General features: G+C 47.0%; 1 protein-coding gene and 1 long non-coding RNA gene across 3 annotated transcripts in view; one reads left to right on the top strand and one right to left on the bottom strand.

Moving 5' to 3' along the window:
- The window catches only part of LOC135383409 (uncharacterized), a 62,903-nt gene extending 39,559 nt beyond the window's left edge, over positions 1–23,344 (bottom strand). For both annotated transcript variants that reach the window (XR_010419856.1, XR_010419857.1), the window contains exon 1: positions 23,013–23,344. This is a non-coding gene — a long non-coding RNA (uncharacterized LOC135383409). The remainder of the gene's footprint in view (positions 1–23,012) is intronic.
- LOC135385347 (hemicentin-2-like) overlaps positions 1–27,896 on the top strand; it is a 527,311-nt gene that overhangs the window by 161,260 nt on the left and 338,155 nt on the right. The gene's annotated exons all lie outside the window — the stretch shown is intronic.

The following is a 27,896-nucleotide window of genomic DNA, read 5'->3' as shown; positions in this document are numbered from 1 at the left end:
TCCCCACCTTGTTGTTTGGGTGTTTTTCTTGGTCTACCTTCAGTTGTAGTTGTTGGCGGAGGGGGTGGGGGGCTTCGAGGCAAATGTCAGCGCAGTTCCTTAGCAGAGCAACATGTCTCGACACCCTGTCTCATTCATCAAGCTGTCCATGGGGAGTCACCGTGGAGATGTGCGGTGTATTGCCACTGTGCAATCAAATTTACAAAAAATAAAAAGCAAACAGACGCAAAAAGTATCCGGGGACGGCCGTCACAATCCTCGCGTGATGTCGGCAAGCTCCGGTGCCTTTTCTTTGGCGACGTTTTCTTTCGCTGATCTGGTCCCCTACCCTCGTGTGCGCGCTCCCCAATTGAGTCACATGACTTCTTGTGCGATACAACAGCTCGTTCGATGTCGAAGTGAATTTTCTGAGAATACACACGAACTCCAGGGCTATGACAGGTGAATGACGGCTTCCAACGCAGTCGTTCGCAAAACCTCCAAAGGTCTCATGGGCATGCCTATGCCTTTAGCAAGTACATTGCCCACCCACCCCTTCTTCGCTTTCCTTTTCGTTTCTCGTTTTATTCCTCGTTCATTCCATCATTCAGTGTCTTTGCCGTCTCCCGAACCTATCCACAGCTCACACTGCATGGATGAACCCTCGTCGACGTGATCTAACAACAAAGAGTCAGCCAATCAGGATCGTCTTTTCAACGGCCATAGCCAATCACGAATGTGCTTTAAGCGGTCGTAGCCATGGAGACGAACCACCGTCGTCTTCGAGTAGTGCTTGAATTTCCACGCGTACTAAGTATGAAAACTTGAAAATAAAGCGCAAAACTCTGCCATATTTTTCTCGAGACTGATTTTCTGGAAAGCATGTTGCACTTTTTGTCTAAAGGTTCTAAGTTAGCTGCAGTCATTTGCGACTTTTTGAATTCGCAGAACGGCTAATCGCAGTAACAGACGAGTTCTGACTTTATATGCCCACGTAGCGAAAGAGGGAGAGGAGGCAACAAGCAGGCCTTCTGTATCTATGCGCGCTGATAATACCCGCTTCAGCTACGTCGTTCTACGTCACGAGGCACATGCAAGGGGAATAGGCTACGTCACGATGTACCCTCCTCTTTCCCTCATTCTCCGATACGCTCCTTTCAAGAGATAATTTAGATGTTGGGATTGAAGAGATGATTGAATGGTGTACGGCACAGAGGGCTCGGGCGCGCTTCACGTCACCCGAGCCAGTCGTTCTCCAGGAGTTTTTGGTAATTTGTTGGTCATTTTTTGGTCATTCATCAGGAGTTCGTTTTATTCGTTGCAGAACATGCCGCAGCCAAAAGCAAAGAAAAAAAATCACCTTCCTCAGTGGTTCATTGAAAAGTCGGTCCCGAATACCGAGGTACATGCCACCAAATTGGTAGACTTCACCCACGTTTATAATGTGCACCCCTTGGACCATATGCCAATTCGAGCGCTGAGGGCAGGCAAACAGGGTCGTACCTCAAGTCTTAACGCTGAGTTTGTGTGTGTGCGTGTGCTTGTGTTTTTTTAATTGTGTGTTAGCGCCGCAAATCATGGCGGCTGTAAACAGAGTACATACATGGACATATGAAGAGAAATCTACTCCAATTGCCTATTTGAAGACAGGACAGATGGAAGGAGTAGGACTTCTTGGGCGGACTTCACGGGAAACTGTGCCTGCATCCGTCTGGAAGAACCCCAGACAGCATAGCCGGTGGACGGATTCGAACTTACCACCCGCATCTTTCGCATTGCTGTATCCACTCGACCATACCGCTGTCCCAGAACTATATGTTTAAGAACTGTAAGAACTCTGCGTTGTTAAGCACTATATTTACTTATTTACGCACCTCAAAGGCCCCATATTCATTACATAAGGAAGGCACTAGGAACATGCAACGTAGGATAGTGCGAAAAAACGTAACACAATCGGATAGAGAAAACAAACAAACAAACAAATCAGAAGATTCAATATAACCATCAATGTACCACACATAATTCGCAAACATAATCACACATCATATAACATATTATCAACTCAAAAATCGATTGACTGCTTGATTGATTATGAAAAAGAAAAAAATCGACACAGAGCGCGTGCTATGTATTACGTGAACACTAATGAGAAATATAATTATGTTAGAAGAAAATCATGCAGCGCACTGCGAAATTGCAACGGATTGGAAGTCTGAACGACTGAGGAAGGTAGACTAAGACAAAACAAAACAGAAACACACGGAACAAGCGTTTGTCCCGCGTGTTTTTTATCGTTCGTTCATTATGAAGGTAGATTATTCGACTGTTTGTTTGCTGTAATAATTGTCGTATTCACACTTGTATGCATTACCACGTTATATTAAATTTTCCTCCAACACAGATTATTCGATACGATGGACGTGCGCAGGAAAAATGAATGCGTGGTGTGAGAGGCGAGAGAAAAATGCCTTTCAACCTTATTCCTTTGTTCTACTCGTAGAAGGATGATACGGACTAACGTAGTGTTTGCAATGATTGTGATAAAAGCTGCGAATTATACGAGGGCTAGTTATGGTTCTAGGAGTATGTAAAAGTGAAAGATCCGGTGATGTCTCCATTGACGTGACGCTAGATGGATACAAGTCGTCACAAGACAAGCCGTCAGACACCTGTCGTTTATTTTGTGTGCTTAACCTCGTAACAAAAAAAAAAAAAAAAAAAAAACAGGATTAAGCAAGAGATGCGAACAATTTATTTCTGCAAAGCTAGTGAACTTGTCTGAGTGAACGCTCTCCGACCAAAAAGGAAAACCCCTTTAAAAAAGGAAAACTCCTTAAAGCCCCTCTTCAAACACAACACATAGCATCTTTCGACATCAGTGATTTATCGATCAAAATTCGCAGCCTATCTCTGATGCCTTTCTCCTGCGCTGTTTTTATTTTTATTTTTCCGTTGTCTTCTTTTTTTACTTCCCTCTTGAAACGCTTCAGTTGTATCGCTCAGGGCAGTGGTACACGCCCTTACACATGATTTCCATTTTGACTTGAGGCACTTTCGAACCCGGCTACTGCGCCTGTTAGGTGCTATCTTTACTCTTCATCTCGCATACTAATTTTTCACTCACTCCAACCCAAAGGCATAAAGAGAATTAATATTCGCATTTTTGATCTTCGAACCACGCCGAACATTGTGACGAAACTGAATGGCAGCTGAAGAGTGGCCACACTTGAGTCGTACATTACTCTAAATTTACATCCATTTTCAGCAAAAGTCTGGCCGTGTTATGTGTTTCAGACAGGCCTTCGGTGGTGTAGTGCTCTCAGACGGACAAAGGAAGAGTATTCTTTGGCTGCAAATTTGCGTTAGTCTTCTTCCTCAAAACATGAAAGCGAAGCTATTTCTGATCGTTTTCTTATGGTTGCCTTCGTCATTAAAATACCACAAGTTCGCCGCGCAAAGAGGAATGTGCGTCAAACAAAGTTTTTCCTGGTGGCCGACACAACACAGAACGTTCCCACCCCATGTCATGCAGAGTGAGTACGGAGAACGAGGCACTAAATGAGATGCCTGGCAGCACGATACTACAGTTCTGTAGGCGAGTATTTGGTTACTGTTTGGGCATAAACATGACCGAGACAGTGGCCTACGTGGTGGTGTGAGCGACTTACAGCTGGCCTATGAGCTTGGTGGCAGTCAGACTTGTACCCGTTACTCGAAAAAGGTAATTGATTACCGTTAACGTTACTTCTACGGAAAAAGTAATTGATTACGGTTACCAGTTACTCGACTCCAAATGTAATTGACTTACGAGTAGAAAAGCAACGCGGTTCAAAAAAAGTAAGCGGAAAAGTAACGCAAAAAAAAAAAGGTTCAGCAGTGGAGCAGCTGAAATAACACGAAAAACAAACACGCGTAGGACAAGTAAATTTGCACGTCTACTGTATTTATCGCCAGGGAAGTCGTTGCCGATTGTGGAAGAGCATTGCGTGGAACTTCCCCATGACAAACTAAACCTCCAAAGCTTCAGGTACCACTACACTGGTGTAGGAAGAGATTAGGGCGAGAGACCCTGAAATTCCGGAACGTTATTGCAATGACCTCCGCTTGCTATATAGTAGAACGGCCCAACAAAGGCTGGCGGCACGAGGGGCTTGACTTGGGGCACAACCTCTGTAAGATAAGTTAATCTCCGCCGGAAAAGTAACCAATTACTGAGTAATCGATTACTCAGAAAAGTAATGGATTACTCGAAAAATTACTTTGACAGTAAAGTAACTGATTAGTCGGAAAATGACTGAAAAAAGTAACTGATTACAAGTAACGCAATTACTAGTAACGCGTTAAGCACAAGTCTGGTGGCAGTGGTATGGCTTATTGTAGCTCTAAAGGGTGAAGCGCGGTCTAAGATTGAGCTGTGGCTTTTATGCCAATGCTACCAAGCGTGATTTGGTGAGCTCGTCTTCTTCTATAGTGGAAGTGCTTCGCTAGATCGAAAATATGTACCTGCCACACGAGACAATGTTGCGCTTTGTCTAAAAATGTTATGACATTTTGTACAACTGGTACGAAAATATGCGAGGTCTTCAATCAACATTCGATAGTGACCACTTGATTGGGCGGTGTGGTGTTACCGACCGCTCTGTCTATGGCCGCTTTGTCTGAGGCAAACCCCCCAAAAAACACAGACAGCACTGCCAGTACCTGGATTCGAATCCGCGTCATCTCCAAGTCTCAGTGTGGAACAGCTAAGTTGAACTGAGTCATAGCTGTTTCTTTTTTTTTCTTTTTGTTTTTCATCCTAGCTGTATCGTTATGATCGCTTCCCCAGTTTTACAGTTGGAACGTCTGATGGCGATTCCGTGCACAGTTGTTCAGTGTTCCAACTTCGCTGACTAGCGCTGCTTGCATTTGAATGTTAATGATAGGGTATCAGGTAAAATTGTCATTATATGGGTCAAACCTACGATATCAAAGACTTCCCTCCGGTGCTCTTTTTCATTGCTTTTTTTTTCCTTTACGTTTGGACCGTATTATCTTCCTGTGCGCATTGCCAACAGCTGTATTGTTAACCAGGGGAAAGGACATTCGACTGATGCCGTACAGCATCTCTTCATTTCTTGTTTAAGCGCCAAAAAGTTCTCATTGAGAGACCTCACCGTAACGGATTTTCCCATCTAACAAATTCCACGCGTCGAAGTGCTAGAACCGTATATCGACGAGCATAAAATGAAACATAATTTCGATGCAGTTCCCACTCACGTCACTGACTTTCCCCTATCTGCCCCAGAGTAAAAACCTCACGCACGTACGCTTCAAAGGCGCAGCTGCTTGTATATTTTTATACTCATTACGAGTCGACATCCCCTTTTTCCACGGATAACGAGACGTATATGTAATGTGCAATGTGCACCCTTTCCGAAAATTGCGACTTCCGAAAGCTCCGGGCGTTTCTCATACCGAGGACATAATGTATACGACAGATAAGAGGCAGGCAACGCAGTAAAATGCAATTTTGAGCCAAACTTACAGCCTACACGGGATGACTCCAACCCCGGAGAGGACACATTAGCAGCGACGGAAGCCTCTCGCGGGATTGGATCCCAGCAGTCAGCGAGGCAAGCTGTTCCCTGACCCACCGCTTCCTCTACCTCGTAGATATATACATCGTGAGTTACAACGCATGAGAGAGCAAAAAAAAAAAAAAATACTTCGTGTTATTTCCTTGTATCGAAAGCCAGAGGAGAGTTTAATATTTATTAGAAGATTGGGGAGAAATTCTTTAGAAGTCTGCGATCATGCCTTTTCATCCGAACTTACATGCCCTGCCCGTCGGTTTCGGCGTCCCTTGGGATTGTGCCTTTGCGGGTGTCAGATCCAATGGTGAATATTATTTGCCAAATACAAAACTGTAACTTATTTGGCTGTATAGTTTTATTTGATTTCGAATTTACTACATTATTGTAATATTTCACGCCTTTCCTCGTAAGGAAGACAGAACGGTTGGTGGAGGGAGATTCCTTAACCGAAACGGGCATGCAGAGGTTTGTTTCAAACGGTTGCTTCTAGCCTTCGCATTTCAAACTATCCCGATCCAGTGAGTATAAAATATAAAGAGGTCCAAGACATCGCATACATATAGAACCTTGCGAGGAGCGGGTCACATATAAAGGTAAAACACGTGCGGACAGACATCACCCAATATCATGTTCGCTACACAACGCCAATAATTAGGAGTATATTTACACGCATGGTGAGTCGGCCTATTTGTGTGGGTACACGCTGCACGTGCCGCAGGGTAGGTCTCCCGATAATTTTGACCACCATGTGTTGCTTTAACGTGCGCCAGAAATCGGCGGTGCTGGAAGCAATATTTACCTCCCTCATATTAGCACTGTCCTCGGCCGGGATCGAACCTACGCAGCGGTCCCAAGAGCAAAAAAGAAAAAAAATGCGGTTCTGTACCAGAGTCTACACCGCACGTGCCCAGGAACGTTGCATGTGCTGGTGCATGGTGGTGGTGATGGGACTGCTTGCCGTGCGCGTGCTAGTTAGCCTGCTATGGATGACGTATCATATATGAGTCCAGAGGCGATGGGGTGCCAGGCAAACGCAATGCATTCTGGACAGGTCACGTGTCATTGCAAACGTCAACATCACGTGATCATAAAATTGGCTGCGCATGTGATCAGCGGCAAACCGTTTGTAAACAAAGATTCCTGATTCCTGTTCCTGGGCGTTTTTTTTTTTTTTTGTTTACTTCTTTCGACGTGGGAATTTAGTTTTACCTTATATCCTGCCGAAAGAACATGCGTATTTGAAAACAAGGCCCACTCCCAAAGGCGTGATAACCACACCGGCTTGGGACACACTCAGATGATGTGACGCACTCGGTGCATCACAAGCTACCATGTCGCGGAAGAAGCATCGTACAGCTGACATTGGCGAAATACGTTCATTTCTTGGTTTTATGCGAATGGGAATAAGCCGGGGAGCGCGAAAAGGAATATACACACTACCACATGAACTCAGCCTGTGTTTTGTAGGAGCCACCATCTCCATATTTTCCTTTCCTAACTCCAACTCCAACATGACTTCAAAATGGCGTTGCCTATGACGTGCGGCTGGGCGAGACGGTGATTTTTGCCAAGAGCGATCGCTCGGAAGTTACCAAAAACGGCGACTGTAGAACATCCCTGTGCGCTGCACAACCACCAGCCAGTTCGGAACGGTGATACTGGTTGGGATGGGAAGGGAAAAGAGTGGTGGTCTTATTAGCGACTGGTACCTACAACGTAGAACAAAAAAAGAAAAAGAAAGCGCTTGAGAAAGAAAGATGCAAGCTGCGGAGAGTGGTATTTTTGGCTATCAGTCTATGCCTTCGGCGTGACATTTATTCATCGGCAATTTCCATGTTGATCTTCATGGGTGTGCACGGCACCTATTTTTCCTCTAACGTAGGCATCTTCCCTGCCCGCTACTCCTTTCGCGCGGCTGTCAAATGCCATCAAAGCAAATTGTGCCAGCGGGTCAACTCAACACAGGCTAAAGAAGCGACAAAATTCGCGTGACAGCCAAACCTGTAATGAGGAAATTAACCGTTCGGACCAAGCAGAGCTGTCTGACCTTCAGATGAGCGATGATGGGCCGTTATGCGAGCCAACTTCCGCAGACATAACGGCAGAACCGACATGGCCCGACAAGCTAAATGGCCGTGGCGGCTATACGTTGACGGCCAGCACAGAGACCGACGCTTTATTTATTGCGTAGGACCACTTTGGAGACAGGTTTCTGCCATCCTCACAGCCGCGATGACAGCCCAGTTGTTCCGCTCGTCCGATCCTCTTCCTGCTCAAATTCTCGCTTGCGATGTTGCAATGCGGGCCCCGTCCCATTGGGTCGTTCGCAAAATAAGAGCAGAATCAGAGTGTTCCCTCTGCAGAATCTCATCGACCAGCGGCATGCCCGAGCGGGTTAGGGCGTCCCGCTCGTTGGTGGTAGCCAAGGTCGTGCTGAAGACTGGGAGGTGGTGGGTTCGAATCCTACCACTGGCTGTGCTGTCTGAGGTTTTCCGTAGACGTTTCAGACGAATGTCGGCACAGTTCCCTTTGAAGACTTCCCAGGACGCATACTAACCCCACTGCCCCCACTCCATCTGTCCATATCAGTATGCCGCTCGTAGCCACGGTTGCTTCGCGGCGCAAACACGGAATGAAAAAGAATCTAATCGTTTCAGTTTATTGAGACGTTGTCTTACGCTTGGTCAAAGTTCGACCTGATAAGCAATGTACAACAACTTCTCGAGGATTTTACGACGATTACTTGATCGCCCCATGGCGCAGCTTTTAAGAAACCACAGCAGGGCAAGCCCGTTTTGACGATTTGCTTTGCCATACAAGTAGCAGAGGGCGCTGTGCGTAAGAGGCATTCGGGGCTAGCGCATTCGAGGCACGCTTCCGTGGGAAATTTACGAACAGCATCGTTTTCTCTTCTTTTCGGTAAAAGCCGTGCGTGACCAGACGCGATTGACGATACTATAGAGGCGGCGACTGGAGAGCAGTCCACAGAAGTTTCTGCTGGGGCGGGTTATGTGGTCGTGGCAAGCAAACAGTGAATGGAACATGCCCGGAATGTGACTTCGTATCTTCGCCAAGAAGGTGATGGGTTGAACAAGCCGAATCATTTAGATGGATGCTGGTGACAGCGGAAAGTCTCTGTGAGTGTTTGCGTGTCATTAGTGATAGGTGTCGTACTTATGACTAGTGCAAAAGGGTTCGAGGGACATTTGTACGATACGTACACTGATCCTTGTGAAAGGATGTTGTGTTTCATGTTGACTTTGTCGCGGAGGGACATCAGAAGAAATGCACAGCTAAGTGTTCGGATGATTTCAAGAGATCTCAAGGAGGTGATAAATGGACCTCCAATTTTTCTCATTTACTTCTCGCCCTCCGAATCATCGTTGTGGACCCAGGAGTTGACAACAGGATGTCGACAATTACGGCGTGCGCAGCTATGTCACGCGAACTAAAGTGCCAGCGAAAACAGTTCAACGTCTCAATTGCATGGAATGACACAGTGTGCGCCTGTCAGTGTGACTCGGAAGAAAAAAGTGCCGATTTATACGGATTAATCGTCTACCGAAGCTCTCTGTTGCTGAGCGCAACATGGTCGTGCTGGATCGAGCAGCATGCGAGAACAAGATGTTTCGACATCATACCAATGTATACTTTTTGTATGTGCGCATATGTGGCTGTTCACACTGTTCATAATATTCATGTTTTTCGTACCATATCACTAAACATAATACATAACATATCATACCATTACAGAGCTTATAGATTATTCCGTGGTAACTTGGGCTGGACATCTATCTAAATTTTATGTGTTATAATTATGATTAAAAGCAGCAGTAAATAAAGAAAAGTGTTCCCATAATCGGTCTATCGGCAGTCAAACAGACGTACGTCCGCCCCCGCCAGTAGGTAGTACACAGTCGGACGAGTTCATGCCAGGCTGGTACTGCCAGTGCACTATACTACAGGGGCCTCGGCTGGACCTCCACCCACCAGTCTTGTTTTCGAGGAGCGCGAACCACCTAGTTCCAAAATCTCCCCTTTCAGGTTCGTGACACAACATTGAATACATTGAATTGAATTGTTCAATCGGGTGCGTTGATGTTGTCTCCGCGCCAGCTCTCTATGCAACAATCTAGAAGAGGAATGGATTGGCGGAAGCCCAGTGGGAAGGGATAGCGTTGGTTTTCGACGTGCCGAGGAATATCGACGCGTCGGGGGAGAATCGCAAATGCTATAACGAACGAGGTACCGTGAACGTAGGTAGGTTATACAACCCACGGTAGTATTATACCCCTGCGGATGCCTGGAAATATACATACCCCTAAAAATTATACCCCTTTTTAGCCTGGAAAACGGCACCGCATAAGAGCGACTCTATTGCAAATAACTGGAATCTGAGGCTTCAGCTGTTTCATACGTACGCCTGGAGCTACTCTGCGCTTCGTGTTACCAAGTGTTGTTTTATTACGCCCTCTTTGTGTATGCAGAATGTTCATAATGCATCAGTCGTCAGAACTCCATCTCTGGTGACAAAATCTCCCGAGGCTCCTGCGTGCGGGTTTGAAATATGCAGCGCAGCTGGGAGGGGAGGAGGTATGAAAGTTTATTAAATGAAAAGGAAAGGTCAGCCAGACAAAGTTCGGTTTGCTATTCACAAACACGCACACACAGAAAAGAGGAAAACAAAAAGAAACCAGATAAATCAGAGTATTCACAATCAAAGAGCGTTCATAAGGCCCGAAGCTTGCAGAAAGCCGAGGAGGGCTGAGCGCAGCCGGCTTCTCTGAGGATCTGTTCGTGAAACAAGGGAAGTTTACTGCACGAAATCCATCATCTGTTCGACGCGACAAAGAACAGCAGGCAAGCCGCTCGGATGGTGCCTGCACCGAGTCGGTGTCAACAGAGAAATTTCTATTTGTCAACAGCTACTACGCGGCTAATACTATATATGCAGCTCTTGACCGTACGTTGAAGAGACTGTGGCGGCCCGTGGACGACGACTACGCGCCTCTGCTGCCGCGCGCCTGGCAGCCAGTTCTACCGGCACCGTCCTCGCTGGGACATTCTATCATCGCCGGTCAGGACTCATGTAGGGGAACACCACCTCCTCCATATTTGGTGACCCGAACAACGAACACCACGTTCGCGGAATTCGGCCATTCATTATCCTAAATTTTTCGGCAATCCAGCAGCGAACCACCTTCTGGCAGGCAAGTCCACCGGGACCCCAGTTCCACCGAGGACCTGCAGGGAGATCACAGCAAGTTCAGTTTCCGACCTCCACCTGCTTCACGATGGTCCCCCCCCCCTCCGGCATTTCTCTGGTGACACCCAGCAGTCACGCTCTTGTACCGGTCGCGGTACTGTCGCCCACACAGCAAAAATCACTCAACGCACTCAGTCAGCAACAAGCAACGACCACTCAACGCACTCAGCAGCCGCTCAACACAATCAGCAACCACTCAAGCATCCAAGCAATCAAACAATCAGCATTCACATCTCATCACTGGAACCCGCCCGGATCGCAGCGCTCTTGTTCCCGCCATCCCGCTGCTGCTGCATCGACTGCCACAATCACAAGCCGCGTGTCCAGTCGTCCATCATCCACGAGTCGTCCTCATTCTCCTCTTCATGGTATCGACGCGGACCTCAACCGCATGCACCGCTTCGCGTCTGGGGGGGGGGGGGATGTGGCGGCCCGTGGACGACGACGAGGCGCCTCTGCTGCCGCGCGCCTGGCAGCCAGTTCTACCGGCACCGTTCTAGCGTGAGGCCACACACATCTGCCCGCTGGGACGTTCCATCATTGCCGGTCGGGACTCATGTAGAGGAATGCCATCTCCTCTACAAGACTGAAACACCGATTGCATTCTTCTTCTTTTGAAGCACACGCTGTCACATGAGCCGCAATGCTCCTAGATCTGAACATAACATGCACGTATACGCTATGCAAGTCCGCGAGGTCAATGCGCAGGACGTCACGGTGACGTTTCTAGGACACTCCTGATTGGCCGGAGAAACCATGTGGGCATTCCATTAAGGTAAACAAAGGAGCCTTCGGTGCATACAGTGCCACCGGGAGCGCAAAAGGAGCTCTGATTTCCGTATTAGATAGGTTCCAGTTTGCCTTCGAGATGATCTCGGTTTATCGACGAAGGACAAACGGATGTTTAACGCAATATGTGTGCTGAAGTTTGAACTGATGGAAAGTAATTGTCCTGAGGCTGGAGCGTACAAACAGACAAACACAGCACAAGCTCCAAGTTGCCTGGGAACATGTCTGGCTTTTTCGATGACTGCCATTGTCCAAGTTTGACTCTTCGGCTCTTGTATAAGTTCGTTCGTGTGAGCATCCTGCAAACACTGTTCCTATTATTGTGTGCAGGTTACGCTCTTGCGGAGTAGACAGATATCTATGGCGAACTGAGAGTGTCTTCATAGAAGTCGCAAGTGTACGGTCATGTGGCAGCTATAATGCTCTAAGCTACCGTGAACGCCGAGTCGAAGACTGCCGTGCCACAGCAGGCATACGAACTTGCATCCTACACTGTGAGACAACAGGAGCCTCATACTGTGGCACTGGCACCCAGATGGACAATGATGATGCTCCTTCCTGGTAAAGTGTGAGACACCACTGTTATTAGTTAGAACTTCTATGGGTCCACTTAAAACACGCAATATGGCCCATTAAACTGTGATCTGCCGGGTTGCTTTTCTTTGTTTCCACCACGAAGGCAGAGCCTTGGTAGGGCTCCATGTTTGAACTGTTTCTGTAGCCGCCATAAAATACAGCGCAACACACAAACCCGCCTGCAGCAATAGTTAATCCAACATCTCCTAGGTAATAGAAGGCCTGTGCACTACGTCACACAGCGAGGCCTGCTGTTACAACTGTTGATGCTACTAGGATGTCAATGAAAGAGCGAACAAGATAAAAGACCAGGTGTCCACTTCTACATAAGCGGACATCTAGTTATGCGCGTTACGCACCACCGGTTTCTTGGTCTCATCCTCGACCGCAGCTTATCCTGGAGAGCAGAGGTTCGCTGCTTGAAAGACAGAGCTGAGTCCCGACTGAATGTTGTGCGCTACCTGTGTGGTACCCGATGGGAGCTCACTTCTAGGGCTCTTTTCGGTCTTCACTGGTCCCTTGTACGCCAGGTGTTGGCTTACCACCTTCCGGTACTACATCATCTCTGTCCCACATCTGAGCAACTGTTGGAGACCATTCTTGCGAAGAGCATCAAGACGTGCCTCGGCGTCCACAAGTCCACATCGACTGCTCTTGTCTTCGCAGAAGCCAAGGAGCCACCTGTACCCATCATGAGGCTCGATTAGTCTCTTAGTCACTACATGAGGCTGGCAACTCGCCACCATCGACACCCCTTAGTGCGCGCTTTGATTCGTCATCCAGCGTCCCGGTATACAGCCAAGTGGTCCTGGCCCACCGTAGCATCATCCCTAAGCACAAACCTCTGCCGGGGCACCCTGTCTCATTCTGGGCCCTGCCCACACCCCCTGTCCGTGTCGACGTACCTGTTGTGTCCTCGAAGAAACCTGCGTCGACGGTTGTTCTACGGCAGCTCACTTTGGCCGTACTTGACAGCAATGGAGGGAGGATTCAGGTTTTCACTGACGCATCAACGACGCGTTCCGGCTCTGCTTGTGCCTATGTGATACCGCAGTTGTCAGGTGAAGGATGTGCAAGACTGTCACACCTCACGGCGGCGGCGGAACTGCACGCGATTTATATGGTGCTTGTCTTTGGCTGCTGTCTATGCTGTCTATGTCTTCCATTGCGTCCTCTCCACCCCCAGCTACACCGATTCCAACGCCGCCCTACAAGTCATTCTCTACTCTGCAGGATCGGGCTGTGTGTCTTTAATGGTGCATGACGTCCTTGAAGTGTAGTCCTCTGCCGTACCACGGGGACACGACATCCAGTTGCAGTGGGCCCCTGGCCATTGCGTTGTTCCCGGAAATGAGGCTGCGGATGCAGCTGCCAGACGAGCCCATCTGGCGCGTGGCGTTCGCGCGCACCCCGTCTACTACTCAAGAGGGGATGCAAAGAACACGATAAACGCAGTAGTGAAGCGCCTGAGCAGGGAACATTGACGTCGATGCGTCCCATTTTCCTCACTACTGCACAAAGTGGATCCGCGGACCTGCAGTTTTTAATGCCCCCAGCGCTCCCCCGGGCCGTTACCTCCATCATTTACCGGCTTCGTCTCAATGTGCCATATACTGGCCATACTCTCTTGATATACTCTTTAAACTTGGGAAGGTTTCTTCACCGAATTGTTCTGAGTGCGGTGTATTGGAGGACACCGAGGATGTTATCGGGGCCTGCCCTCGATACAGAGCGCTTCGTCATTCTCTTGCGGCAGCACTAGCCCGCCTCGACAATCGCCCTTTCTCCGGTGAGAGGGTTCTCGGCTGCTGGCCTGCCCATCACCAGGTGAAGGCATTACACGCTCTTGTCGATTTCCTTACCGCTTCGAACCTGCGTGACACTCTGTGACAACTTCTGTGACACTGTGTTCACGCGGTATCTGACATTGTGAACCAGTGAGTGGTTCTCTGTGCCTAACGTCTCACTCTTTCCTTTCCCCAGTTTTCCTTTATGCTTTCTCCTGCTTGACCCACTCTACATCTTTCTGTTTGTTTGTTTGTTTGTTTTTCTCTTTTTTCTGGCTCTATTTTTTCTACCGACAAACGCGTTTTGGAGTAGCCAGTCCTGACTGGGTCGGGACTAACATTTCCGTATTTTTCTTTCATTTCCAGTTCAAATTCCAGAAAAGCTCGAAGCGGATCGCAAAGCTCACGCAGGCCTCCCCGCGTGACGTAGGGCGCAGGCCATCTCCTATCTTGGAGATGTTGGTTAATCGCGTTCTCTCACCTTCGACGCAGCCGTGTGTGCTTCGGGAATAAAAATATTACACTCCATCCAAATGCGGCGAAGTACAGTCATAAATACAGCAAAATATTTAACACCGTATCGCTTAACAAAACGGAAAACACACGGAACATGTGGCGCATTCCCTACTGTTCCCTACTGTTTACCTTTATGCATTTCGCACGTGGAGTGGGTGGGTGCCCCGGCGAATGGAGGCGCGGCACGTGCGTCATTTTGCTCTTTCGCCCTCTTCTGCTGCGCAGAAACCTACTGGCGGAGCGTATACGTTGCACAATAGGATTGCATTGTATGCCTATCACAGCGCCTCCTTTAGAGTAATAAAGGAGGCGCTGCTTATAAATATCAGTTGAGAGCAGTGTTGCCATATGACACACACATAAATGGGATGATGATGTGGTCAGATCTACTGAAATTTCAGTAGATCTACTGGATTTCAAGTCATGCAGTCTACCCAAATACTGAAAAAAGATCAAAATGAGCTAAATGTACAGATTTTTGCCTGAAAAACGAACTCCAATTTGCGTTCGTGGACACTGTCTGGTTACATCGTAGTTCGCGTACTAGCGAGAAATTCATGTTCGTTCGTGCTGGAAGCACTATTTGTGTGCTACACCAATCCCCAAAGAATTATTTTTTTACACAGTGAGGGGTTTACATATTATGTTAGGTGCAGTTTGTTTGTTTCTTCGCGTTTAGCATATGTATTAAGAATGCTTATGAGTGCTGAAATACGGATGTCGAGAGGCCTTTATTTTAATAATCTGAAGCATTCACATAAAACTTTTGAGGATGACGACAGGACTTACTGCATTTACTGCAACGCGTAGACAACGTGTTGGAAATCATTATTTTGTATTTCAACATTAAGCGGAACAATAAACATGACGTTAAAATACTAAATGCTAACAGTCTTTCTAGGCAATATCTCAGGACAAATCAAGAACGGTTAAGAACGGTTAGGAGCATCTGCTTTTGTAACAATGAGGCTTAAAAGAAAAGAACCTTTTAAAAAGAAGACAACGGCCACCAACATGGGAAGTCCGAGAACGACTGTTTGTTCATGTCGGTAAGCCCACGAACGACGAAGCAAGACGCCACTCTCCCGTCTTGGCAGTGTAGCTTGCAAGATGTAACACAAGGTAGCGTTCCAATGCCCGCAGCTGCCACGTGATAACCACACCAAGCACACACGCCCGGTGCAATGCTTTACTAGGCACTCAGCCACCAGCGGGTTTTCAAGCAACCCTCCGCACGCGAGCTGTGTACGGGAAAAGGAGATTAGTCACGTTGGATACCCTGTCAAGAACTTTTCTGTGCGCACGGTTTTCTGTTGCGGCACCTGTCGTCCGAGCTGAGTTTTTGGCGCAGACCACAGGGATTTCTGAGGATCTAGGCCAATAACGCTATCGCGTCTCTCATCATTCCCTAACAAACAAACAAAGAAGCGAACACCTGTCCAAGTAAAACAATTTAGAGTAAATACATTGCACAAGCATGCGCATATTCCACAAGACACACGGTAAACCAACACCACTGGTAATTCGACTGCACTTTAAAGCGCAGAGTAGGATTTAACATAAGCGCGTTAACATGATCACATAGATGTCCAGAGTACGACACAGTCAATGCCTGCAACTGAACATACCTCACAACAGGAAGTTGCGCCATAAAACTAAAGACTGGAAGGTGTATCAGCCTACAGAAATCTCAGTCAAGTCAACACTCGTTGAGAGTCTGAAGTAGTCCTGTCCGCTTCGTTCTATAACACTCGTCCTCGTCTCCTTGCTACATCATGAGACGTATACATTTGCTTTCTGGATATCAGAAAAGAAATCGAGCTACCTCTCGTATCGACTGCTGCTTGAAATGAGATCACGGCTTCCGGCTCGGTAGGCCCTGTGCCTACAGCCATCACACAGAATGGAGATATGTCTTCTGACAGTTTTACGCAACAGAAGGGCTGATTGCGTATTGAACAATGTTTTGTGGGGTTCCGTGGAGATTTCGTCGGCACTGTAGGAAGCAAGAAAGAAGCACAGAGAAGCGATCATGTACAGCGCTGAGTACGTTTGCCGGAAACGGTTCGAATCCAACGCTCTGTTGACAGCACGAATGTGTTGGGAAACAAAAGAACATTGCTCCTGTGGGAGTTGCGTACGTGTGTTTGAACAACCAACAGAACAACAAGTGCAACAATTGTTGGGTAGCATATTTCATAGCATCAAGCAAGTGGGAGTGCTGCGAATCTCTCCCATGTGCAGTCTCCCCCGTATGCATGTGTTTACAAGCTATGCATACCCTACACCTAGAGCCTCGTGATGCCAGCCAGTGGTGTTTGAAATAGATGTCCTGCGAATTCCCCTCGACATTCACATGTACGCAGCAAAGTTCAGGATCGAAGTGGCCCTTGCTGAAGTTGCCCTTTGACAGCCTCCGACGCAAGGGACGCCTATACTGGGTCTCAAAGCCAGTGACGTTTCTAAACCAGGAACAGCACTTTTTCGCCTTGACTAATCTATACTGAATGTTCTACTGCATGCTTGCACACATCGAACCATGCCAGTAACAAATGTTTGTCCTATGTCCAAAACCTATATGCCGTGCTGTTCGTGCTTAATTTTTGCCTGCTATCGATTTCATTAAATTTGTACGCTTGCTAAACTGTAAAGCCCGGTTCACACTATTGCCAACGCGTGCGTACGCGTTGACATTCTTCTTCCTCCTGCTCCGGTGCGTATGACAGGCGGGGCGACGCGTACAGGTTGGTTCCCACGGCAACCCGCACGCGCACGCATTCGCACGCATTGGAACGCAATAGTGTGAGCCCTCTTTAATGTGTTCATGCTCCTCTGTAGACCGCTCCGCTCGCTTCCTCGACGTATCCCTGATTAATTGATTTTAAAAGAAAAAAAAACGTATCCCTTTCCTTGTTCATTTAATAACCTTTAATATATCCCTCCCTTGACGTTTTGCTCGATGGACATCATTTGCAACTAATCTTGAAACACTTGTGACCACCTTATAGCAGATATTGTCTAAAACGGCAAAGCTGTAAAAGTTAATGTCGAGTGGCCGGCGGTGCCTAGTTCAGAACAAAGTAAGAAGGGGGGGGGGGGAGGATTCGCGCGGTCTGCCTGCCTATAGGTTGGCGGCACGTTGCTCGGGTAAGGAATGAAAGGGGGTTGTGGAAGAAGGGTTTGCAGCAGGTGTGTTTCAATAAAAAGCCTCGTTGTTACAAAAGCAGATGCTCCTAACCGTTCTTGACCGTTCTTGATTTGTCCTGAGATATTGCCTAGAAAGACTGTTAGCATTTAGTATTTTAACGTCATGTTTATTGTTCCGCTTAATGTTGAAGTACAAAATAATGATTTCCAACACGTCAGTTTCGCGTCATTTCTCTTTCTTTTTTTCACGACGCCGCGGTGCAGGGATTTTAAGCAGACGCGTTGCACAAGATAACTACTGTTTATTTTCGTTGACGTAATACGGGTATTTCGAAATACGCTCATTGAAGTGCACAATCTCCAGCAACATGCGGCAAAGAGGGCGCTGTCAGGATTCCCGCATCAGAGATCCACTCCACTGCCACTAGATATGGAGTGTAACGCATTAAAATGAATGTATCACCAGTAAGGCATTACATCTCGAAAATGAGTAATGCTAATGCATTCCGTTATGTGAAGCGTAAGGAGTGATGTAATGCCATTGCATTTTAGCAGTAGATACGTAACAACATTACTCGTTACTTGAGATGAAAATTCAGGTATCGTCTAAAGCCCCCACTTATGAATTGTGCCAGGTACAGGCAAGAAAAATCCCCAAGGTGCTTTTTCTTTTTTTTTTTCACGCCCATTTCTGTCACCGACCAAGGTCACAAGGAAGGACAGAGCCCATGTGGATTCTTTTAACACCAACTCCTTCTTCCCGGCAATTAATCTTATCTATTGTTGCTCATTTACATTAAAGATATACTGCTCTTATCTCTCGATTGATACACAGCGATTTTGCAGACACACTAATTACTGTCACTCGAAATGTGTAACGAAATAAGCGAGTAATCAGGTCTTTGTACAGAACAACGGGCTTCAAACACCACAAACTGTGGTAGAGGCTTCTGTAAACATGCAATGCCAGAGTAATGTCATTACTTGACGAAAGCAATGGCATTACTACTGCATTACTAAGCATAAAATCAATTAGTAACGGTAATGCATTACAAAATAAAAGTAATTTCCCCGTCATTGACTGCCATGTTTGTCTGCTTTCCCAGCAAGTATGTTTATGTATGTTGCACACTACTCGGCGTTGATTTTGCTACGGTACTTAAGCTTTTTGAGTCTTTTTTTTTCGTTCGTTTGGACGAAACGGTTTTATTACTCTTTGCGTGTACGCGTGTGTGCGAGCGAGCGTGCGTGTGAGTGCGCGCGCGAGTGTACGTGTGTGTGTGTGTGTGTATGTTTATGTGTTTGCGTGTGTGTGTGTATGCGTGTATGTTTGTGTGTGTGTGTGTGTGTGTGTGCGCGCGCGCGTCAAGCCTTCCTACGTAGGGCTTTACGCCGCCCCATCCTACGGCACTGTAGCTGCTGACCAATAGCAGCAGCAGCTACATGAATGACGGTGGAACGGGCATTATGGGGTTTATGAACTCGCATAAAGAGTCGCATTATTTACGCAATTATATTTGCGTCGTCAACATCACGAGGGGAACCTATAGAACACGGCGCAATTGCGTGGCGCAAAAAAAGGCATTTTCAACTAAACTTTGTCACGGCAAACGCATATCTCCGATATTGACACTTAGAGAGCAGCGAAGAACCTGCGTCACTATCACATTCTCTAAACGTTCCACGTTGCGGAACCATCTGTTTTATAAAAGCAACACGGGGCCAAAACACACGCACCGAGAAAGGAATGCATAAGGACGGAGAGTCTGCCATGCAGCTTTACCCACATTCGATCCAGTGCGTGGCTGGGGCGTGCTGCTCACGAGGCAGTCTCCTTTTCATCCCCTACGTACGGAGACTCCCGAATGAGGCATTCCAGCCGTGCTTCGAATGCAGAGGCCGAGGTGACGTTGATGGCGGCGGCAGCCACGTCGAGGACAAGACAACGGCTGCCCGAAAATAGTCGTCCCCGGGGAAACAAGGTCCTGTCTACAACGGGCACATATTTGCGCGCCATGTGCTTTCCCCGGTGCTCTGACACACGCCATAGAGATGCTTGGCACAGCGATTTGCGCTGTCAAGCTCCATGCGGGCCTTCGGTGGAAGGAAAGACGGAGACCAAAGACTAGCACACAATGAGAAATTCAATGAGGCTGTGGCCTCGTATGTGTTCAATTATGGTTTCATTAACGGGACTCACTCATTAGTTGACCCATGTTATGTTTCTTGGACATCTGGGGTCGCATTGGGTGCGCTCTTTCCCTTTGTGTTTCTGCGTTGGACTAGCCGGTCTCGACATTGTCGGGACTCACACCCATATTTTGCTTTTCCAATCAATCAATCAATGAGGATCTAGTTGCTGCAAAGGTTTTAACGATAATAAAACGTGTCCTCGCATTTATACATATGACATGTCTAAGTGAGTTACTTGCAGAAATCGTGGTCAGGACGGCTCCATTTTCCAATGACTTTTTCAGTTTATCTCTCTTTTAAGCAAGACGACGTGATCCTTTCAGACGCATATTAAAGTCACCAAGAGCGTTTTAGTGGTTGCAGTAGCGGACATTCTACTTACACTGGTCATTATCATTGCAACGTAAGTAAAAATGCAAATGGAACTTATGTAATGTGCACGCACTTCCGGGGATATGAGCACACCTGAAATTATGCATCAAATCTTGGACGCTATACAATACTAAGCGCCAAATTTTCGCGCCGGAGGAGGGAGACCCACATAAAATTCGCCGTAAAGGATGCATTATACGTGCTTTACTCTGTGTGTCAACAAAACTAACGCCGCGCAACGTGGTTTTATTGGAGTACGCATGTCGATCTGGTATTCAACATGTCTGCGCGAGTAATAAAGCTCCACCGCATTGCTGCGAACATCATAATCTTAGGCGCCGTCGAAAACGTTAATAATCGTGTGAAATCATTAGAGCGTAACAGTCTCTTTCCCAGAAGAACCAAGTATCGTCATTCTTCGTTTTTCGTGAACATTTAAACCATCGTATTTTTCTTTCTCCAACTTCGAAAGATCAGAAATGTTTAAGAGTTGTGAAAGAAAATCCTCACAAGAAAACCTACAGCACTGGTTTCATCATGGGAATGATGATGTTGATGTTTATGTTGGCGAAAAAAATAATGAGAGATTGAATTCGTCACACGACGAGTTCGTCTACTCCCATAAACAGATTACCCCCCCCCCCCCAAAAAAAGGGAAACAACAGAAACGAAAAAGTCGTCGCTTTCGCGATAACTAGGGTAAGGTGGGGCAAGATGAGACACGGGGCACGATGCGACATTTTTTGCTCAACGCCGCCTGTCTCAGAGGCGCGTTGCTCCGTACGCTTGATACTTTACTCATAGGTGGCTGTGCATGCCCGCTTTATTGCACGTGAGAACTGTCCGGATTGGTATATGCGTTGAAGAGAAGAAAAAAAAACGGTTACTTGTGCCTAGAATGTAAAGACCAACCCAAAAGGCGCGATTTCCTTATCATCTGTGCAGCTGCGTTTCTCAGGTTTATTCTGTCAGGCTAAGTCCAAATCTTATTTCTTTATTCATTCCTCTACATATATGCAAAATGTAGGCTCTCTTGGTTATCCGGTGTTGAACAGAAAAATTAATGCATCCGATGATATGCACGGGGCAAGACGCGACAATTTAATGTAATTTAAGTTTAATGCAATTTAAATTAATGTAATTTAGAAACAGATAAATCAACTATTAGGTAGCGTTATGTTTGTTCCTCAAAGATACTGTTTTCTTTTTTCTTTTTTTGCGTATTGCCTAGGATTTTACAGCAATTTTTCTGCTTTCAGCAAGGCAGAAGCGCATGCAAAAGCGAGCGACCAGCGACACATCACACTGGCGGTGTCCTGTTTATAAAGGACGGCGGATCAAAATCACACCGGGTTCTGTGTGGTTTTATTGCACATCATGTGGGCCAGGGCTCAAGGGGGTTGTGTAGGGGCCCACGGGCTTTACTTTGTCTTCCTGGATTGATTGATTGATTTGTTAAAGGAAAAATTGAGATGTTACTCTCGAGCCACTCGGGTCCTGCTACTCCAGGACGCGTTATTCAGAAAAGAAAGGGAAACTACACAAATCGATACACTTTGAAACGGAATGGAAACAGAATGGATGAAAACATCACCACAAACTTTGCACCAAAAGCAACAGTGTACGAGAGTCCACGTGCGAAGTATGCACAAAAAACAAAGAGCGTCACAAAGTGTCAAAGAGGTCCGTCGAGACGAGAAATTGCACAAGGGCGCGCTTGGCAGGTATGAGCTGATTTGCGGGCCAGCACCCAAGAACCTTTCCAGTGGAGTATGGCCGATTATCCAGGCGGGTCAACGATGACACAAGGGTACAACGGTGTGCCTGGATTGCAAAAGCTAATTTGTATATTTCGTTACCACGGCGTGTCTCATCTTGCCTCACGCGATGTCTCGTCTTGCCCCGAGGGTTGAGGCAAGATGAGACAGTCGACATTCTTGAATTTCTTGTTCTGCGTTTATTTGAGACCGGCAACGTCCGTTCTGCATTTACAGATCAGAAGCTCTAGACCACTGAGAATGTGCCTATGGCTAGTTTTTTTTTTCAACACAAAAAATAAAAATACACATTCAATTGCAAATTTCCAAAGGCAAAATCACTGGTTAACGTGGCGCACAATTAATCACACGGTCCTAATAGACTCAAATGAACAGCTCTGAATAACTGTCACAAACCCTGACAAGGCAGCCTCCCTCTTGTCAGGTGGCCAAGGACCCAGCACTTTTACGACGTCAAAGTTGCAGTTGTCCAGTCGGTCGAGAGCAGATTTCATGGTAACCCTTGGGAACAAGTTAGCGGGCTAGATATAACGCTAAAAGCAACGAATGCAAGTACAGTCATCGATGAAATGAGCTGAGCCTGAGGTGTCGTGCTTGTGAGCACCTTACCTTGGTAGACAACAGCAACAACAATTATATTCTGACGGTGAAGTGGGGAGGTTTTCCACTCTAGGAATGGAACGCTACCCCATAGCTGTAGACATATGTCTGCAGGCTCTAATATGAGTCTAATGGCTCTATATAATATGGCTCTAATATGAGTGAGTGAATAAGTGAGTGAATGTGAGCGACTGGTAGACATTCTTTCACATAGACATTCAAAAATGTTGCAAAACGTAACCCTAAACCACGTAAGAACCCTAAACCACGTCTGAAACCGACGCTTTGATTTGAGCCATTTTTAAATATGCACTCTAGAAAAACTGGTTCTCTGTTCCAATCTTTTGAAGTTGCAAACGTGTTAGTTCGTACCCTGCTGATAAGTTTTTCTTTCTTCTTTTTCTCTACTTCCGCAATGAGTAAGTGGACCTACCTTGCCGTCACAAATGGGCATTCATTTCTGCACGACACGATTCGTCGTACTTGTTGTTAGCGTGAGGACAGGAATGCATCACATCTCGATCGCTTTCGACAATCAACTGACTCCCCATAGTGAAGCATTCGCTGGCGAAGTCATAGCATATTTTGATACATGGTGGTCACTTTCGTTCTCGGACAACTGAAACTGTAACGACGGTAGTCAAGGTTCTCGCACGTCGTTAAGGGCTTGGCTCGTGTCATATGACCAGTTTGTGCGCCTGTCACACCCTTGCGGTGGCGCTGCAGCAGATCGTCTGCTTGGTGTGGGCAAAACAGCAATCAGTAGGAGTGATCGTTTTCATGCAAGGTTTGCATACCACAAAGCGCCGTGTATCCTTCGGGTGAACAACTGGATGGGGAAAGGGTGGCGAAATCACTTTTTATCAGCTTCCGCGCAACTCAGAACGGAGAAATCGTTTGATTGTCAATCTGTGTTTGAATCATTTTGACTTTCCTTCTTTCCTTTTCCTATTTCCTTTCTTTTTTTGACGATTCCGTGACATCGTCTTTGTGAGATTCCCTTACGATACCTGGGTGCAAATTTATATAAACGACGTCAACGTGAATCGGTGCACGGTAGCAAATCAGCGCTGTTTTCAGAAACGCCCCGGAGAGGGGGGGGGGGGGATTTGTTTAATGTGAAGGAAAAGAAAAAAGAGAAGGGAAACGCCCCGATAAAACAGCTCGTAAATGGTGAAGTAATTTTGTGCTTCCAGTGAGTTGTACTCTTGCACAGTATCAGCAGTGAAGTGGCACGGCGAAAATATTAGATAAAGTACAATGGGATTGTGATCGGCGGCATGTTGTGTGGCTTGGCTGTACAGTTGTCGATGTGCAGCGGAAAGGGACCGTCATGTTGTATACCGTTCATAAACAACTTCGTCTTGTAGCGACACTTCTCTAATTCCTTCAGAGCTCGAAGTTATTCGGGTACTGTGGAAGGAGACAGTCGAGAGCGGTGTTGCAGTGCAACACGGCCGATGTCGCACTTGCGTTCATTCATTCAAACATTCACACGCTGCGTCCAGTGTGTTTTGCCCACACCAACCATGTGCATATGCAGATGGCGCTTCCTGTTTGTAAACAGCAAAGTGGTCTATATGCTTATGATACCGTTAGGTACATCGAAAGAAGAAAAAACTGAACAACAATAAGGAGGTACATGACGACGCTAACATCGGGTATTTCACCCTGGAACAACAATAGCTTTACAAGGGCGGATCTAGACCCACACTTTTGGAAGGGCGGTGTCTTTCTCAAAGCGCGTGGCGGAGGAGGGGAGAGGAGGAAACCTAATGTTTAGCCTAATGCTCTTAGGCGGGCGATCGCCCCCTCCCCCATTCCCCTAGGATCCGTCACTTACAGCTACGTGCGTGACGATGGGACGAAGTGTTTCACCGCAGGAATTCCAATACCCTATATCTCAGGACAGGTGGGCTTGTATGTGAGTGGGATATGGGATAAAAAGAACTGAAGCATATACATACCCACGCACGCAGAGATGACACATGGCAAGTGAGATACCGCACATGAAGGGGCACTGCAACTGTCGGGAATTGCAGTTCATCTAGTCGACCACATGTGGTGTAGTACAAATGAGTCCCAGTAAATCACATTGCTGTGACACAAGAGCCGCACTTTTGCAAAACTTATCGTTGAGGCTAAAGGAGCTGAAGCAGGCCAGTCGACGTCAAGAGCTTGCGAAATGATTGCGGCCATTGACGGTGCTGCGCGGGGTTGCTATTACTACAAGGACCTAAAACCGCGGCAGAGCTGAGCGGCTTGCTTTGCTCTCTCTGAACTGTGTCGGTGGTAGTCGATGAGGACATTTTGAACATTTACTGTTCAGGTGTACCCTAGCCGCGGTGTTTGAACTGCGTTGTGAAAGCCACATCTATGCGTATGGAAAGAGAACCGCCGAGAGTACAGAGAAGGCTATTGAACAACTCACCGTGGCATTGTGTTGCGGTTAACTATTGCTCGAGATTGTCCGTCGGCACTATTATACTTTGGTAGACTAATTACCACTTTACATGATGAACATGCACCGCTGCACTGACAGAAAAAAAAGCGCGTTTGTCACAGTTGATGAAATTCAGTTTTCTCTCCATTTCGATATTAAATTACAGACATGGTTGCAAGAACGATTATGATAACAGCTGAAATTATTGCGTAGTATCTTCCCTGACTTTTATTTTTCAAGCCGCCCTATGAATTACCTCACTGAGTCCAGTCAAATGCAATGACATCCATGGAATGTCCGGGGATTATTTGGATGAGTGAAATATATCACTCTGAGATATGGAGGTGCTTTAAGTCTTCTCAGCGTACAGTACCGGATGAATAGCAAAAACTACTAGTGATACATAATACAGACAGGATATGTTCATCACTCATGACATACGTCTCTTCAGGATATTTAATATGGCCAAGTCACCTCGTGAAGTACAAGTTCGATACAATTTCAATACGATTCCAATATAACGTTGCACAAACTGAATACACAAAATGCTTACACTACGCAACTGTACACTATACTAGCCAAACAAGCTTCAAACGAGCCAAAACGCGCGTAATGTTCGCAACGAAGCTCACAAAAGAACGCCACTCAGGAGAGCCAGTGGTAATGCAAGGAGACACGGCCGCAGCGGACACTAATGTACCGCGTCGACCACTTTCAGAGGAACTCTGTTTCTCCAAGTGTAACAAGCTGGGTCTCCAAGAAAATGACTACCTACTTGTAAAACGACATGAGGAGAGGGTACTGAACGCGAAGGCGCCTGCCTTGAGCTACGGCTCTGCATCTGTTCTTCCAAAAGACGTACCTTGGCACTGCAACAAGCACAAGAACAAACCTGTCCCTGATCCGGTACCCTAAACGATAGGGGAACGGAAAACCCGACAAACGAGAGTCCAAAACGTTCTTCCTACAACGCAGACGTGTAATACGTGGGACACTGATTCGATGTTGGGACAATTCGGAAAAAGGGAGGCACTGGTAGCACCCTACCGATTTAAGCGCTCCCGCGTATAGGTAGAACACCTGAGGCCGCCTTCCACAAAAAGTCACAGACTTCGCCTGGGAAATTATCAGGCCGGATATCGCCCCACGATAGACCTAGGTTTCCCAAGTTTTCCGTTCCCTGCCCGTCGCCGTCGGTATCATTTCCTCGCCGCGGTTGCTGCGATTCTATCAGCTGATACACTTCACCGCATGGATTGTTGCTTTTTCGCAAGTACACACATAGGCAGCTTCTTGGCTTTGCAGCGTCTGAATTTTCTGCCACACTTCGTGCGACTTCCCGAGCAGCACAATGTACTGAAAGTCGAGTGCAATAGGGGTGGACGGTATGTGTCTTATCAATGTTCCTTAGTTTCACGAGTCTGTTCAAGGTCTTCCACCTACCCGTCCACCCCTATTGCCCTCGACTTTCAGTACATTTTGCTGCTTGGGTTATATCACATCCTTATATCACATCCTCATATCGCATCCCCATGACTTGTGATAAATGCACGCTTATCGGCGCCCGTTCATTATTCTCAATATCCGCGACCCGCGGTTCATACCGGCGCACCAGCTGCGGGCCGCCGCCAACACGCAGAATATCTGACGAAAGCAGTTTCCGCGACCGAGTTGTAACTCAGTAGCAATTTAGCCTTATCGTAATTATCTTCTCCGGAAGGCAGATGGGACGGAGGTCAGCTTTCATGACGGATGTGTTTGTCTGAATGTGTTTATGCGTGCGCGAAAATAGGATACAGGAAGACTTCACCTGATACATTTCACGGTGTCATGGGGGCCGATTTCTGTGGTGTAGCTGTAAGCATCCACACATTATCGGTTTCCACACTTTCTTGGGACCGCAGCAAAGAAAGGAAGGTCAGGGTGTCTGGGTTGCTCCCCTTTGTCGTTGAAGCACTAGAGCGCTCAAGCGTTTAGCTGAAGGAAAACCGCAACCATAAATTCCCAATACAGAGAAAAAAGAAAAAAAAAAGAAATCTCTCAATGGCTGATGTTGTCTAGCTTCAGGCACGTTTGGACCACATCGTGCGAATCTAGAACAAGGTGTTTTGACGGAAAGGGGGCAGAAGTTGGCAGCATGAGCAGTTACAGAAACGAAAAAAAAAAAAAAGAAAAGAAACATATGTGGATTGAAACATTGTGTTCTGCTGCGGGCATTGGACGCGAACATTCATCAACACGCAAGAATTTTTTACCGCTAACAAGACCACACTAGAGCTTTGTTATTCCGTGTTAGCGCCGCAAAGCAACAGTGACTACAGTTGCTTCGCGGCGTACAGACGTTGATAGATTGAGAGGGGAGAGTAGGAAGGACTGGAGAGAGGGGGGTTAGTGTGCGTCCTGGGGCGACTTCAGGGCGAACTGTGCCAACATTCGCCTCGAAAATCTGACAGTAAACCCAGCGAAAACCTCGGACACCACAGCCCGTGGTAGGATACGAACCCACCACCTAGTCTTCTGCACGAACTAGGCTACCACCAACGAGCGGACAGTTTTATCCACTTGAAGGGGGCGGGGGGGGGGGGGGTGACGTAGGGATCCATACGGCTGGTGAATAAATTTCCAAGCTACTGGACACAGTGTTGTCTATGATGTGAAACTTGTTATACTGGTAATTTGAGGCCTTATTTGAAGCAATGCGTGTTCAGCTTTTACAAAGAGGGTGAGGAGCAAGGTAGAACTATGCGCAGTCCCCTGACCTGCTTGCACAGTGTATTCAGGGTCTCACCTTTTCGTGTTAAACCCGATTCCACCCGATTGTTCCCTCCCGAATCACTTTCGGATCAATTCGGTGATGGGGATGTGATTCGTACT

This window comes from Ornithodoros turicata, chromosome 2, assembly GCF_037126465.1.
Source record: "Ornithodoros turicata isolate Travis chromosome 2, ASM3712646v1, whole genome shotgun sequence".
In the NCBI taxonomy this organism is placed as follows: domain Eukaryota; kingdom Metazoa; phylum Arthropoda; class Arachnida; order Ixodida; family Argasidae; genus Ornithodoros; species Ornithodoros turicata.
The sequence above is the reverse complement of the archived record's forward strand: the minus strand, read 5'-3'. Positions and strand labels throughout refer to the sequence as shown.